The following is a 14,195-nucleotide window of genomic DNA, read 5'->3' as shown; positions in this document are numbered from 1 at the left end:
ATTGGGAGTATTTTAAAACTTTCATTACCACAACTCCATTGTAAGACTTCTGCAGGGAGGAAGACTGGCATGTATTTCTTTGGTGTTCTTCAGCCCAGCTCCAGGATGAGAATCCAGCCCAAAAGATTACCCCAAAATACCAATTGATGGGCAGATGTAGCAACAAGAAGCCATTTTTTAAAATTGCAGTATATTGGGCACCTGGGTGGCTCAGATGGTTAAGCGTCTGCCTTCGGCTCAGGTCATGATCCCAGGGTCCTGGGATCGAGTCCCGCATTGGGCTCCCTGCTCAGTGGGGAGCCTGCTTCTCCCTCTGCCTCTCTCTCTGTCTCTGATGAATAAAAAAAATCTTTAAAAAAATAAAATAAAAAAATAAAATAAAATAAAATTGCAGTATAGTTCACATATTATAAAATTCACCCCTTGAAATTGTACAATTCAGTGGTTTTTAGTATATTCACAAAGTTGTGCAACCATCACCACTCTGTAATTCCAGAACATTTTATCACCCCCAAAGGAAACCGTATACCCATTAGCAGTTACTCTTCATTCCCCTGGACCTCCAGGCCCTAACAACTGCTCATCCACTTTCTGTCTCTACAGATTTACCTATTCTGGAAATTTCATACAAATAGAATTATACAATATGTAGCCTTGTGTCTGAAGAAGCCATTATTTTTTAAATGCAATAAGACAGTCAGTATGGGAGTTGGCTTCCACATTGACCCTTGCATTAGTTTGCTGGGGCTGCCTTAACAAAGTACCACAGATGGATGGCTTAAACAACAGAAATTTATTATTATCTTACAGTCTGGAGGCTGAAACTCCAAGATCAAGGTTTCAGCAGGGTTGGTTTCTTCTGAGGCCTCTCTCCTTGGCTTGCAGATGGCCACCTTCTCCCTGTGTCTTCACGCGTTCTTCCCTCTGTACTGGCTTATGTCCTCATCTCTTTTTATAAGAACACCAGCTATATTGGATTAGTCCCACCCTAGTGACTTCATTTTAATTTAATTACCTCTTTAAAGAGACTATCTCCAAATAAAGTCACATTCTGAGGTACTGGGGCTTAGGGCTTCAACATATGAATTTGGCAGGGAGGGGGGGCAGACACAACTCAACCTATAGCATCCCCTCAATGTTCCTTTCCACCCAGGAATTCATGCCCTTACATAGTACCCTCCCACACTGAATCAAGGCTAACTTGTGGGATGGTGGTGACATCCAAGGATGGCTCTCTTTGAGGTAAACCAGCCACCATACTGTGAGGACACCTGAGTAGTCCTTAGGAAGGGGCCATTGGGCGAGTAACTGAAGCTTCCTGCTAACAGCCAGTACCAACTTAACAGCCCTGCAAGTGAGTGGGAGGTGGATCCTCTGGCCCTGCCTAACTTCCTGATGACTGCAGCTCTCACCAACATCTGACTAGAGAGAACTGACCAGCCAAGCTGCTCTTGAATTCTGGTCCATAGAAACCATGAGGTAATAAATGATCCTTGTTATTTTAAGCCATTCAGTTTTGGGATTATTTGTTATGCGGCATCAGGTAACTGAAACAGTTGAGGTGGATAGCAGTGGTTGAAGAAGCCAATGACGATTATACACCCACTATCTTCTAGCCACAGAATCATCTTTGGTAATCCTCTCTGAGCCTCACATGAGCTCTGCAAAGTGTGTGTTATCATCACTGTTTCATTGAGGCTCAGGGGTTAAGGGGATTGCTGAGGTCTTAAATCTATATGCTTTCCACTGTATCCCTGGTCCCCTACTGTAGAATACCCTCACCCAGGACTGGTGTTGTGTACACAGTTAACTGCTTGCTATCGCTTAGCAGCAATGAAAGTGAGCTAAAAGGTGTCTCGTACTTACCTTAGAATTCTACAAAGTCACTCTTTTGCACTCAATGTTTTCTTTTTTTTCCCCCTCATATATTTCTTTACTTTCTTTTCTCGTGTGTGTGTGTGTGTACGTTTTAGTGTTTTCAAAGAAAAATGACTTATCATTTCCCATGAATCATGACTTGGATGGGCTCAGCTGGGTGATCTGGGTTGCATATTAGGCTGCATTCAACTAGGAGCTCAACCGAGGCTGGAATGTCCAAGATGGCTTCACTCTTATACCTAGGCTTTGGTATAGCTATTGGCTGAACCTCTCTTTCCACATGGTCCTTCATCATTCAGTGGTTTAGCTTCATTCTGCAGTGGCTGGCTTCCAAAAAAGCTCTCCTATATTTTACTATTTTTAAAGCAATATGTCATGCAAAATTCAACTGAAAATATATAGTGTGAAAATATCCCTGTCACCAGACCCTCCTGTTTCTTTTCTCAGAGGCAACCAGCTACCACTTTTTAAATCAGACTTCCTGAGTTATTCTGAACACATATGTCTATCTGTATATCTATATAGTTTGATCTATGTAGCTATTATATTATTTAAAATATATAAATGGTATTATTCTTTATACACTTCAGCATCTTGCATTTTTGCTTAACATATCTTGAACTTTCTATATTAGTATGTGGAGAGCTATAGATCCATCCCATTCTTTTTAAATAGCTATACAATGTTTCATTTTACAGATATTATATAAAACAATTTAATCAGTCCTCACTCAATGGACCTATTTTATTTTATATACTATGATATTGACATTGGTGGCACTTAATGCAGTAACTATTTACTTTTAAAAAATTGGCTTTATAATGTCATAGAGATAGGCATCTTTCCGGTACACCACAGTGTCACCCCACTGTGGCACTACAAGTAGGTCATTCATCAGATGTGTACACGTGCCATGCTTATGGAAACATGATCCCAGAAGTGCTGCCGACTGATACCTCTGGGGTTTTTGAAACTTGCTTCATTAAGTCATACTTACAGATGTGCTCTACCACTTTAAGGCCCCTTTCCCCAATTTCCATTAGATTTTTTTAATAGCCCACTTCTACTCCATTTTCTTAGAGAAATTATCCCTTCTCGGCTTTAGTGACCTACACCTGAGCCCCACCTTCAATCATTAGCTGTTTCTGTTACTGCTTGAAACTACATAGAGTCAGATCTATTACTTTGTAATAATAGCCTTAGGAGACAAGCATGGCAGAGTCAGTACTGCATTGTTAGTATCCAAGTACATGCTGTTCAACGTTGTATCATCACTGTTTCAAGTGTATACTCCCATATTGAGTAAGATGAAAGGACATAATCTAGAGCCAGAAGACTCTAGTTCTAACTCTAGCTCTGCTACTAACGGGCTTGATCATTTGTTAAATGACCTGCCTTAGTGTGAGTCCCAAAAGCACATCTCAAGGCAAGGGTTTCTTCGGCACAATTGGTTTGTTTAGGGGTGACCCCAGGAAGCAGTTGAGAAAGAGGGGGTGCAAGACAGGGAAGGGAAGGAAGCAGATACAAGGTGCCTTAATGAGCAGGTTACCACTATGAACAGCTATGACTCAATTCAACGGGGACATCTCAGCAACTATGTAGAATAGAACAGAATCATCCTGATTGAGGGATGAGGAAGTAGGGTTTTTATTATCTATCTACTCCCATAACTCACTGATGGAAAGTTGCTCCTGGTGTTTCCAATCTTCCATGCACTCTCTGAGGTAGCCCCGGGACCAAAGAACACCTTCAGGCAGAGAGATACAGGATGCCCTCGGCTGTACAGAAACTGTGAAGGTCACTTCTAGGGGACCAAGGGAAGATGGATTTGGACAGAATCTGCTCTGTTTGGAAACAGCATATACATTAGCTAAGAACCTAGCCTTTGGCTCCTTGATGAAGTACCTCATGGTAGGGCAGCAAGTAAGGACTTTTTGAGCACTTACTCTGGGCCTAGGGTGCTTAGCACTTGGGAGTGCAAAAGAAATTTCCACATAGGGCTAAGCACCTGGGTGGCTCAGTCGGTTAAGCAATCGACTGTTGGTTTACACTCAGGTCATGATCTCACAGTCATGGGATCGAGCCCAGTGTGGGGCTCCACACAGTTTGCTCCAGAGTCTCTCTCCTTCTGCCCCTCCCCCGGCTTGCACTCTCTGTCTCTCAAATAAATAAATAAATAAATAATCTTAAAAAAAAAAAAAAAGAAATTTCCATACAGGGCTTAGAATGTCAGGCATATACTGAGTGTTTGCCCTGGGTGGGCCTTTAACATATGTGATCCCATCAATTCTAATGTAGTGCAGCAAGTTAAGCATTATTATTCTGAGGCTCAGAAAAGTTGATTTTTTTGTTCAAGATCCCACAGAGAAATAGAGGTCAACCTGTGGTCATCTATGTGACAAATGTCCTCTAAGCTGGCTACCGGGAGCAGGGACACCAGGCTATGGCTGACCTCTGGTTTCTGCTGGCTTGCTGAGAACTAATACATGAGGTTATTAAGGTTATAGGACAAAAGATCAATTTTTTAATAAATTTTTAAAATTTAATATTATTTATTTATTTGAGAGAGAGAGTGAGCAAGCGAGAGAGAGAGAGAGAGAAAGCACAAGCACGAGCAGGGCAAGATCAGAGGGAGAGGGTGAAGCAGACTCCCTGGTGAGCAGGGAGCCTGATGTGGGGCTTAATCCTGGGACCCTGGGATCATGACCTGAGTCGAAGGCAGACGCTTAACCCACTGAGCCACCTAGGTGCCCCAAAAGATCGATATTTTTAAAAAAATCTATTTATTTTTATACACCAGCAACAAGCAATAGGAAATTGAAATTTTAAAAAATGCTGTTTATAATAACATAAAAAATGAAATACTTAGGGATAAATCTGACAAAAGATGTGGAAGTTTTATACAGTGGAAACTGTGAATATTGCTGAGAGAAATTAAAGAAGATCTAAGTAAATGGAGAGAACCTTGGATCAGGAGCCTCAATATTGTTAAGATGTCAGTTCTCCCCAGATTGATCTATAGATTTGGTGGAATTCCAATCAAAATCCCAGCAGGCTTTTTTTGTAGAAATTGACAAGCCATTTCTAAAATTCATATGGATGTGCAAAGAATCTAGAATACCCAAAACAACTCTAAAAAAGAAGAAAGTTGAAGAAGACTGATTTCAACACTTATTACAGGGCTGCAGTAATCTACTACCTTGTTTAAAAAGAAACGGCTCAGCTGCCCCCACATGATTTGGGTAGAAGAACTTGGTGGATACACTCAGAAACTGAAAGGTGGAGGGGATTGAGCTTGAGCAGGTCTCATCCTGAGCCTAAGTCTTGGGCCAGTTGGTTGCCTTGTGACAGTAAGAACTCCAGTGCATTCAAGAAAATGACTTTTTTACTTGCTGGTTATATATTTGCTGATTTTCCGGGTTTTGTTGTAAGATTGGGAACAACACTCTCTCCAGCTCTATACATCACCAAGCAGAAACTGTAACTCAATGGAATGAATTTTAAATAAAAGGGAGAAGGGATGAAATGATTCAGTGGTCTAGAAGTGACAGTGTGAAATGAAAAGAGGGCCTCAGGCCAACTGGATGTTGAAAGATTGTCAGAAAGCCCTAGAGCACAACGTCAAGGTTCTTTATCACTTCCCCATTTTCAACACCACATGGGATTCCTTCTTCAACATTCCCTAAATTACTTATCTTGTATATTTCCAAGCTGATTCTCTCTATAGCAATAAATTTCTAATGAACATGTTGGAAATTGTGACATCATTATCTTTGAGCAATAAAAGGATAGAAAGGGAAAGAATAATCTGCTATCACAGTAGAAGAGGAATACTAAGAGTTCCCATGACTTCCCAAATCTCAGAAAATGCACCCCGCATTCCAAGAGTAAGAGAATAATTTGACCTCATGTTAGTTTCATTAAGATATTCAGCTACATCTCTAGAATATTTTGGCCACATCATTCACAAAAATGATTACCTCTTGTTCTGTAGAATGCCTGTAGACAAGGTCAATGTTATTGTGTTTTACAGTAGCATCAGATAAGAATTCCCTCATCACAAAACCACAGAAATATTTAAGGTTTACTTAAGCAACTTTATAGAGAAAGCAGAATAGAGCTTCTTTCACATTAACTTATCAACTATTTAATTAATTCCATAACCTCTTTAGGTCCTACAATTTTTATAATTCAATAATTGGTCCATATTATCTTATTTCATTTTTTATTAAGTGTTTCATATTTTCCTTGCCTCAATATTAATAACTTTAATGATAGCAAAATATTCCATCTCATTAATGAGTCTTGGGAATTTGAGAACAAGAAATTTTGAAAAGATCTAAAAAATAAATCTAGAAGATATTCCCTGTAGAAATGATGAAACTGTGACCCCCTGAGAAGCAGAAATAGTAGACACTGTCAGTTCCTGTTCTGACATCTATTGTTGCATGATAAATGATTTTTTATTACCTTTCATGGTTCTGTGGGTTGATTGGGCTCAGCTGGGTGGTTCTTGCTTGGAGTCTGTATCAGTCAGGGCTCTCCAAAGAAACAGAACCGTTTATATAATATGTAAATACTTATATATCATATATTTATATATGTAATTGGTTTTATAATTTATAAATATTATATAATATCAATATAATACATTATATAAATTAATATAAATAATTCTAGTTATAATAATCATAATAATTATATAAATTGTATTATATATTATATAATTACATTATATAAGAAAAATATATAAATATAATTATATTATACAAACATAATAATTATAATATATAATATAATCATAATAATTAATATAATGTATTCATTATATAAATAAATATAAACATAAATATAAATTAATATTATATAATTTATAATATAATTTATATATTGTATACTTACATATGTATACTTTTTAAAATCTGTTTTTTTAAGGAATTTAGGCAGGAATTGGTACAGCAGTCTTGAGGCAGAATTTCTTCTCTTCAGTTTTCTCTTAAGGCCCTCATGATTGGGTGAGGCCCACCCACATATTTTTTTTTTTTTTCCACCCACATATTTGAGGATAATCTCCTTTTATAAAGTTGACTGATTTTAGATGTTGACTACATCTACAAAATACCTCACAGCAACATCTGGATTAGTGTTAGATTAAATAACTGAGTACTATAGCCTAGCCAAGTTGACACATAAAATCCAACCATCATATGGCCTCTCATATGGTTACAATTATATGTCTTCTGAAGGCTCCGTTGGGCTGGATGCCCAAGATGAGTCACTCCCATGGTGGTTGGTGTTGGCCATCAGCTGGAAGCTCAGCTCAGGCTCTTGACCATGCCAACCTGATCCCTCTCCATTGGTTTGGAATTCTCTCTGCATGGCATGGTAGCTGGGTTCTGAGAGGGAACATCCTAGGAGCCAGCATTCCAAGAAATAGGAAACAGAGGCTGCGAGGCCTGGAGCTAGTACAGTGTTACTTCCACTATGTTCTATTGGTCAAAGCAGTCATGGGATCACTCAAATTCAAGAGGGTGGAGATATAGATTCCATCTTTTTATGGGAGAGTGGCAAGGCCACACTATAGAACATATGGGCTGGGAGGTTTAGTTGTGGGTATTTTTGGAAAATATAATGGCACTCATCATTTCCATGTACACTGGCCAGCCAGCCAACTACCAGCACCAGCAACTCTTTGCCTCAGGGCTTTCTCCAGTGGCCAGAGTCTGCTGTGCTTCTTGTGAGACAGGTCTGCAGCTATGGGAAATTCATACCTACACCCTGCAGTTCTCAACCAATAATTGACAAGAGTTGGATATTACAATTCCCTTCCTTCCCAGAGCTCCTCTAGTAGGATTAAGTTCCAGTTGCAGACAATGGTAACTTGCTTGATAATTCCCTCTTTATTGTTGCCTTCCTTTCACTGTTTCTCTTCCCTGCTTTCCCAACTGTGTTGCTTCCTGAGATCACCTCCTGAAAAATTTACTTGCCCTCTAATCTATGTCTCAAGATCAGCTTCCGGGAGAACCCAACTGAAGTTATATGTGTCCAAGGTCAGAGCCTAAACTAGGGGCTAAGCTGACTCCCAGTCAAGAGTACTTCCCATATATGTTATATTCTGAAAGAGTTTCAGAGTAATCAAGAGCTTGACTTTATTGAGTGATGGGGGGAGGGCTCACAAAAGAAAAATTTGAAGTGTATATTAGCTATATTAAACAGATGTTGCTGGGAAGGAGCCCTGGACTAGGAGTCAAGGAATGTGGGTTCTCACTTACTGTTCTGTGCCGTGAATATGTTGTGTAACTTTCCCAAGCATGAACAGGAAAGACTAAATTCCCATTCCACAGTCACACCTCCAGCATTCCTGTAAGAGTCAAACAGATGACGACTGCAAAAGCAGTATCAGGAAGAAAAACAAGGAAATGAAAGGAACAATTTAATTTTTCTCAATTTTGATGACTCATTCAACAAAATATTATGTATTAAATTTTCTTGCAAGCTTCCCATGTAGCCTTGATCCACATTCTACATCTTAGAAGTAGACAATTACCCAATCCATCATTCCACACTGTCTGGATAATCAGGTTATGTTGAAAGCTTCTGCTTTTAAAACAAAGTCTTCAGATATGATTTTTAGTAGACAGCTGCTCCTGGGATAGAAAGTGATCTCTCCATCTGAACAACAAATGTTCCTATCATTGCAGAACATACATAGGCATGAACTGCCTATTTCTCCACTGGTTTATTTAAAAAAGAAAAGTCCACATATTATAGCTTCCCCCCACCACTAGCTTCTTTAGGATTTATGAAATTCACCTAGCTCTATGTGTGTGTGTTGAGTTTTTGATACCTATCTCTTTGTGTGTTAGTGAGTAGGATGGAAAAATACAGAGAACAGATTAATAGGAGAGAGAATATCTCAAGAATGGTCTTGGGCACAAGTAATAATATCGATACTGTTCTGTGATAAAATGTAATCACAGGGTCAGGATGTATGTAGTTATTTGCTTACTAAATTGATCACTTTTTTCTGGGTGAAAAGGTAAGATGCAATTTAGGCACTAAGAATTTAGAATTTACTTTGGTTTGACATGTATTTTTATGTTATATTTTTTAAGGGAAATAATTTGATTCAGTCTACAGTTTGTTTAGAAAACTTTACTTTCCAACTTTAGTAAATCCACAGATGCTGGAACTGGGCTTCCCTTGTTACACACAAGACTGCTTCTGCTAAGGTGGGAAAAGACTTAATTTGGGAATTACATTTCTCTCGAAGATGAATTTCAAACTGGATATTTTAAAAAAGATATGTTGGTTGACAGATTCATATCTACATTACCCCCTCCAGAGCAGGGGATGCTCTTTCTTTTGTTTATTGTTCTGCTGGTGTCTTACATCTTGAAAGCTGAGAACTAATTAGCCTCCTCTGTGTCACTAAGACAACTTTTTATGAGCACTTGCTTCTTCATTGTATGGAATCAAATACTAGGAACTTTCACTTATTTGGTATATTCATTTTTTAAAGATCCACCTAATAGACATAGGGAAAGGGGGAAAAAAAAACCCCTAGGAAATAAAATCAGTTTCTAAGACGTTAGAGTGAAACGCATAGATTTATTTTTAAAAAGAAAGCCTCAAATTAAGGATTGAATTAAAAAAAAAAAAACACTTTTATTTTCCTTTCTTGACATCTACAGAATGCAAAAGGCAAGAAAGCCTCTTTGAGTTGGGGGAAAAGTTGTCCTTTGAAATGACTTCAGTGATAGGATTTCATCTGTATTTCAAACGCATTAATTTCACACCGTCCACAGTAGGTAATGAAGATACGTAGATTTGGGTCAAATTCACCGTCCGGAAAAACTGCAAATTAAGATGCTGTTGATTGATCCGCTGCCAGCTGTCTTAATCATCGTGATCAAAATCCAAATATTAAGAAAAGGGGCGCGGAGGGATGACTTTGGGCTTTTGACAAACCCTTGACCAAACTCAGAAGCCCAGCCTGCGCTTTTCCTCTTTTTCTAGGCAAGAGGCCCCATCAGCCCGCGTGGGGCTCGCACTGTTTCTCGAGAGTGCTTCCACACCCCCCACCCCCCAAACCCAGACACACCCCGACCCCGCGAACGGGTCTGGGCTGTCAAAACACGCGGCGGCGTGCTGAGTCCCAGTAACTTGCATGACGATTAATGAGCGGCTTGATAATTTAATATCGCGTGTGATTAAATTATAAGGCGTGGGGGAGGGGAGTTCTGAGCTCCCTCGCCCGCCAGGGCCGACGCCGCGGAGCCTGCGGGTCTCGGCTGAGTGCGAACCGCGCTCTCCCTTCGCTCAGTGCCAGGCAGGCTCGGCAAGCGGCGCGTCCGCGCCTTCCCAAGGTCAGTGGGCCTCGGGAGGGGAGGGTGGCGGGGTGGGGGCTTTGGGGGAAAGGTAGCTCAAAGAGCCGAAGAGGGAGGTACGGCGGGTCTGAGCAGAAGAGCTGGGCGAGCGGCCGGCTGTTCTCCCGGCAAAGGCGCGGAGGGGCCGGGCGATGGCCCCAGGCAAGGGAAGATCTCTTTCTTAAATCCCCTGTCCCTCTGCCACAGAGGTTTAGGGAGTCCTTGGGACCCCAAGACCACTGGGAAGAGGGGGCGCGGGGCCTGGCCCAGCGGGGTCTGCGCCCGGCCCCAGCACCCCGCGCGTGGACTCGGAGAGGGTTTCCCTGCAGGCGAGGAGGTGGTGGCCGGGTCGAGTCCCCAAAGCCCCTCTCCTCCCCAGCCGCGGACCCCAGCCCTGTCCCGTGCCGGGCAGGGTACACGCCAGCCTAGGTTTAGGCACGTCCGGAGGAGAGAGGGAGTATAAAGCCACGCAAGAGCCTGAAGTCTCGGGAAAGCGGACAGACGCTGACAGTGTCGGGGGTTCCCAGCTTGATTTATTGGGGAGGAGGCGCGGGAATCCGATCTAAGCCCCTTTGAGGTTACTGGAGGGACTCCTTGCTGTCATTCTCTTCTCCTTAAAGGATCACGGGCAGGCTCGGGCGTGGCCACCCTTTCCTCTGAAAGTGCGAGCACAGGTTTGGAGGCGAACGCCCCGCGTGCGCCGGCGTGGGTAAAGGGGCCGGCTGCCCGCACAGTCCCCGCAGCCACCGCGCAGTTCCTCCGCGAGAGAGGTGGGTGGCTACTCTAGCTGCAATGCAGAGCGCGCAGTGTACGCGGAAGACAGCAGTATTGGAGGGAGAAGCCCCTCGGTGGGCCAGACGGAGCGCCGCCTCTTCGTGGTCGCATCCAAGGGCTTCACATTCAGCACAGGGAGGGCAGGCCCTCGAGAGACGAGGATGGCCCCGAGAAGACCCTAAGGAAACCACCCCGGGCTGTTCAGACACCGAGCAGGAGGGTGAGAAATGAAAACGCCGGTCAGGGCTCCGGAGGGTGGGTGTCCAAGCCATGCCCCGGGCCGGCAGGAGGACCGGTGCTGGCTGGATTTTCAGCCAGGCAATGAACCCTGGAGGGGATGCCGCAGGCTGAACCCAGGCTACCTGCCGCCCTTCAACTAGAAGGCCAGGGAGACCTCCAGGAATGGCGCTTCTGGTGTCCGGTGCTTTGGGTTCCAGGAGCAGTGGCAGAACCTCTCTCCAAGAAAGGGATGGAAGCTTCCTAGGCCGGGTTCCTCGGATATGCAGAATCACCATCCTTCCTTGGCTTCTTTAAAAATTTGGAAGTAGCTCCAAGCAAGGGGGAAAATCAGTAGCAACTAAATAGACTTGTAAACAAAGGTCATAGTATGGGGGATATATATTATATACTTATATATATAATATATGTATGTGTAATATATGTATATATACTATATAATATATATTTTTTTATCTATAAAACATCCAAAGATACTATGAAAATGAACCTGCCTGAGCAGAAACAAACCACAAATGTGTTTAAGGAGGCTTAGCGTGAAATACCCCAAATTAGCAAAGGGTGTAGGCAGGCTGTACCTACAAACCCCGGATATTCGGAACACACAAAATGCCCCTTAGGAAAAAAGTTGGAAGGGTGCGATGGGGTGGGGTGGAGGAAACACACCCAGAAGCCTTCTTTCGTCCTTGGCCCGTGTGTGTCTTTGGAAGTGCCTGTATCCTCGGTGGCTTTGTTCTGGCCCAACTCCTCTCTGTCCAGGCCTGAAGGCTCTGAGGAGGAGGCCACCCCTTCAAGGTGTCTGAGTAATAAGTAAAAAGGTTTCATAGTCAAGGATGCTGCCCGCAACCGCCTCTGTATCTGGGAATCATTCTGCAGAGAGGTAGCCCGGGACATCACAGTGTGCACGCTGGCCCTGGCCCCCAGCGTACTGACTCACCCCAAAGCCAGACGGGAGATTGTGGACTGCCGCTTTTGTCCCTTTTCTTAAAACATTCCTTAAGTTTGCTCCTCCTCCGTGCCTTTCTCAGACACAAGCTGCACCCCTTTATCTGGTTTCCACCCAAAACAGTGGCTGGGCCCGGAGGACAATTTGAAAGCTCAGGGCCAACTTTTCCCCCCAAAAAGTGCCACCTAAGGTGTAAATAACAGACGCCTCGTGGACACAATACCTTTCTCAGGAATTAAACTTGGGTTCCAGAAATCGGACTGGGAAAGTCTAGACAGAAGCGTGTCCTTGCAAGGAGGGGCTCCACGTTCACAATAGGACGTGACGAGGGGCGCCAAGCTAGGTTTTATTTCCCCGATTATTGTCAATCTGTAGTCTGACTAAAGGGCGCTAGGAAACCGTGAAGGAGAGGGCCGGCTCCAATTTCTAACTCCCAAAGTTGCAAAAGAAGGAAGAGTTCGTTTTCTTTCATCCACAAGATCACTCCTGTCTACGGATGTCGGACACCTGCAAAATGACGTCGAAATCGGTGGCGCATGGGGTGGCATTGTTCATTCAACCTGCCAGGACGCGAATGGTGTGCCTTTTTCCTGCCTCTGGAGGGCGAGTTCGCGCATTGATTTCACCCCTCGCTCTCAGTCCTGCTGCCGAACACCATTTAGGCCAAGATCGGGTATAATGGGAAACACTATCAGCAGACAATTACCCTTTCAGAGGATTCACTTCTCCTCACAGACACTGTTATTTGAGAAATAGGATCATTTGATTTCATATTGCACTAAATAACACCCAGCCGGTTCAAATTGCCAGCTTCTTAAAAACCGCCCATTGGAATAAATTGCAGCGGCCTCTTTTGCTTTGCAGGGCAACATGATGGGCACCTGGCAGAACTTGTAAAAATAACTACAAAGCCAGCCCCGAGCTGCCGCTTTTGGTGGGAACAACTATGCCACCCGCAGGCAAAGGCATTTAGCCACCCAGTTTCCTGCCACCTCCCCCTCCGCCTGCCAACTTAGAGATGGTTCAACCACTTGGCTTTGGGATTAAAATGAACAGCACTAGCCGCCCGGAGAAAGCGCTTTGGGACACACCGCGAGTTGGTGATAAGCAGAGAGAGGTGTGCGGGTGCGCAAGGCACGCTTCTGTCTAGACTTTCCCAGTCCGATTTCCGTGGGTGCCGCCGCGCTGCCTGCAGGGCTTTGGCATTTGGAGACAGCCGGGGGTCTAGGGTTCGCAGTCGGGGTGTAAGCCCTCCAGGTTCGTGGGTCTTGGGATCCCACCTGGAGCGTGCCACTGCCGCCGCACCCTGCTTACCCGTGCGCGCTGCAGACCTGCGGGCCGCCGCTCCACTCCCCCCGCCCCCCGCCCCGCCTGACCTCAGCACCTGCGCCAAGCCGGGAGCTGTGGCTCAAGAGGTCCGACTGCGGACAGAAACAGGAGGGAGCCTCACTGTGGCTTCAGCGAGGAGTCCAGAGGGAGAGAAGGAGGGAGGAGAAAGGGAGAGGGACGAGCCTCGAGTTCGTTGCACACCCTCAGCCAGAGACATTTCAGAAAGAATTAAGCTTTTTGAAATCAGCCATAAGCTGTGGTTTAATAGACACTCTGTTCAACTGGGTGACAATTGTTCTGCTCGATGGGGGCGTTCCACCCCCCCCCCTTTTATGTAAAACAAGATTTGACTCTTTGGTGCTTGTTTTATTTGTGCCAAGGGGCTGGGTGAATTTAAGACGGCCGGGGCCTTGGCGAATCTGTCTTTTGAAGTCTTCATTACATTTGTGCTAATGTACTTTACGAAGGCCGAATTAGATTCTCCCTTAGGTAAATTGAAGGCCGTATCCCGGGGACTCACCTGTGCACCCCGATTCTGGGCCTGAGCTGGAAGGCCCCTTTAGTGGTTCCCGAGCCCCGGAGGGAGTTAGTCTGGGCCTTTGGGAACTGGGTGGGAGCCTTTTCCCTTCCCTGGCACTGGGAGGAGCCAGGGAGCAGGGGTT

This window comes from Phoca vitulina, unplaced genomic scaffold (genome assembly GCF_004348235.1).
Source record: "Phoca vitulina isolate PV1807 unplaced genomic scaffold, GSC_HSeal_1.0 scaffold22, whole genome shotgun sequence".
Taxonomy (NCBI): Eukaryota; Metazoa; Chordata; class Mammalia; order Carnivora; family Phocidae; genus Phoca; species Phoca vitulina.
This window is presented reverse-complemented; position numbering follows the sequence as displayed.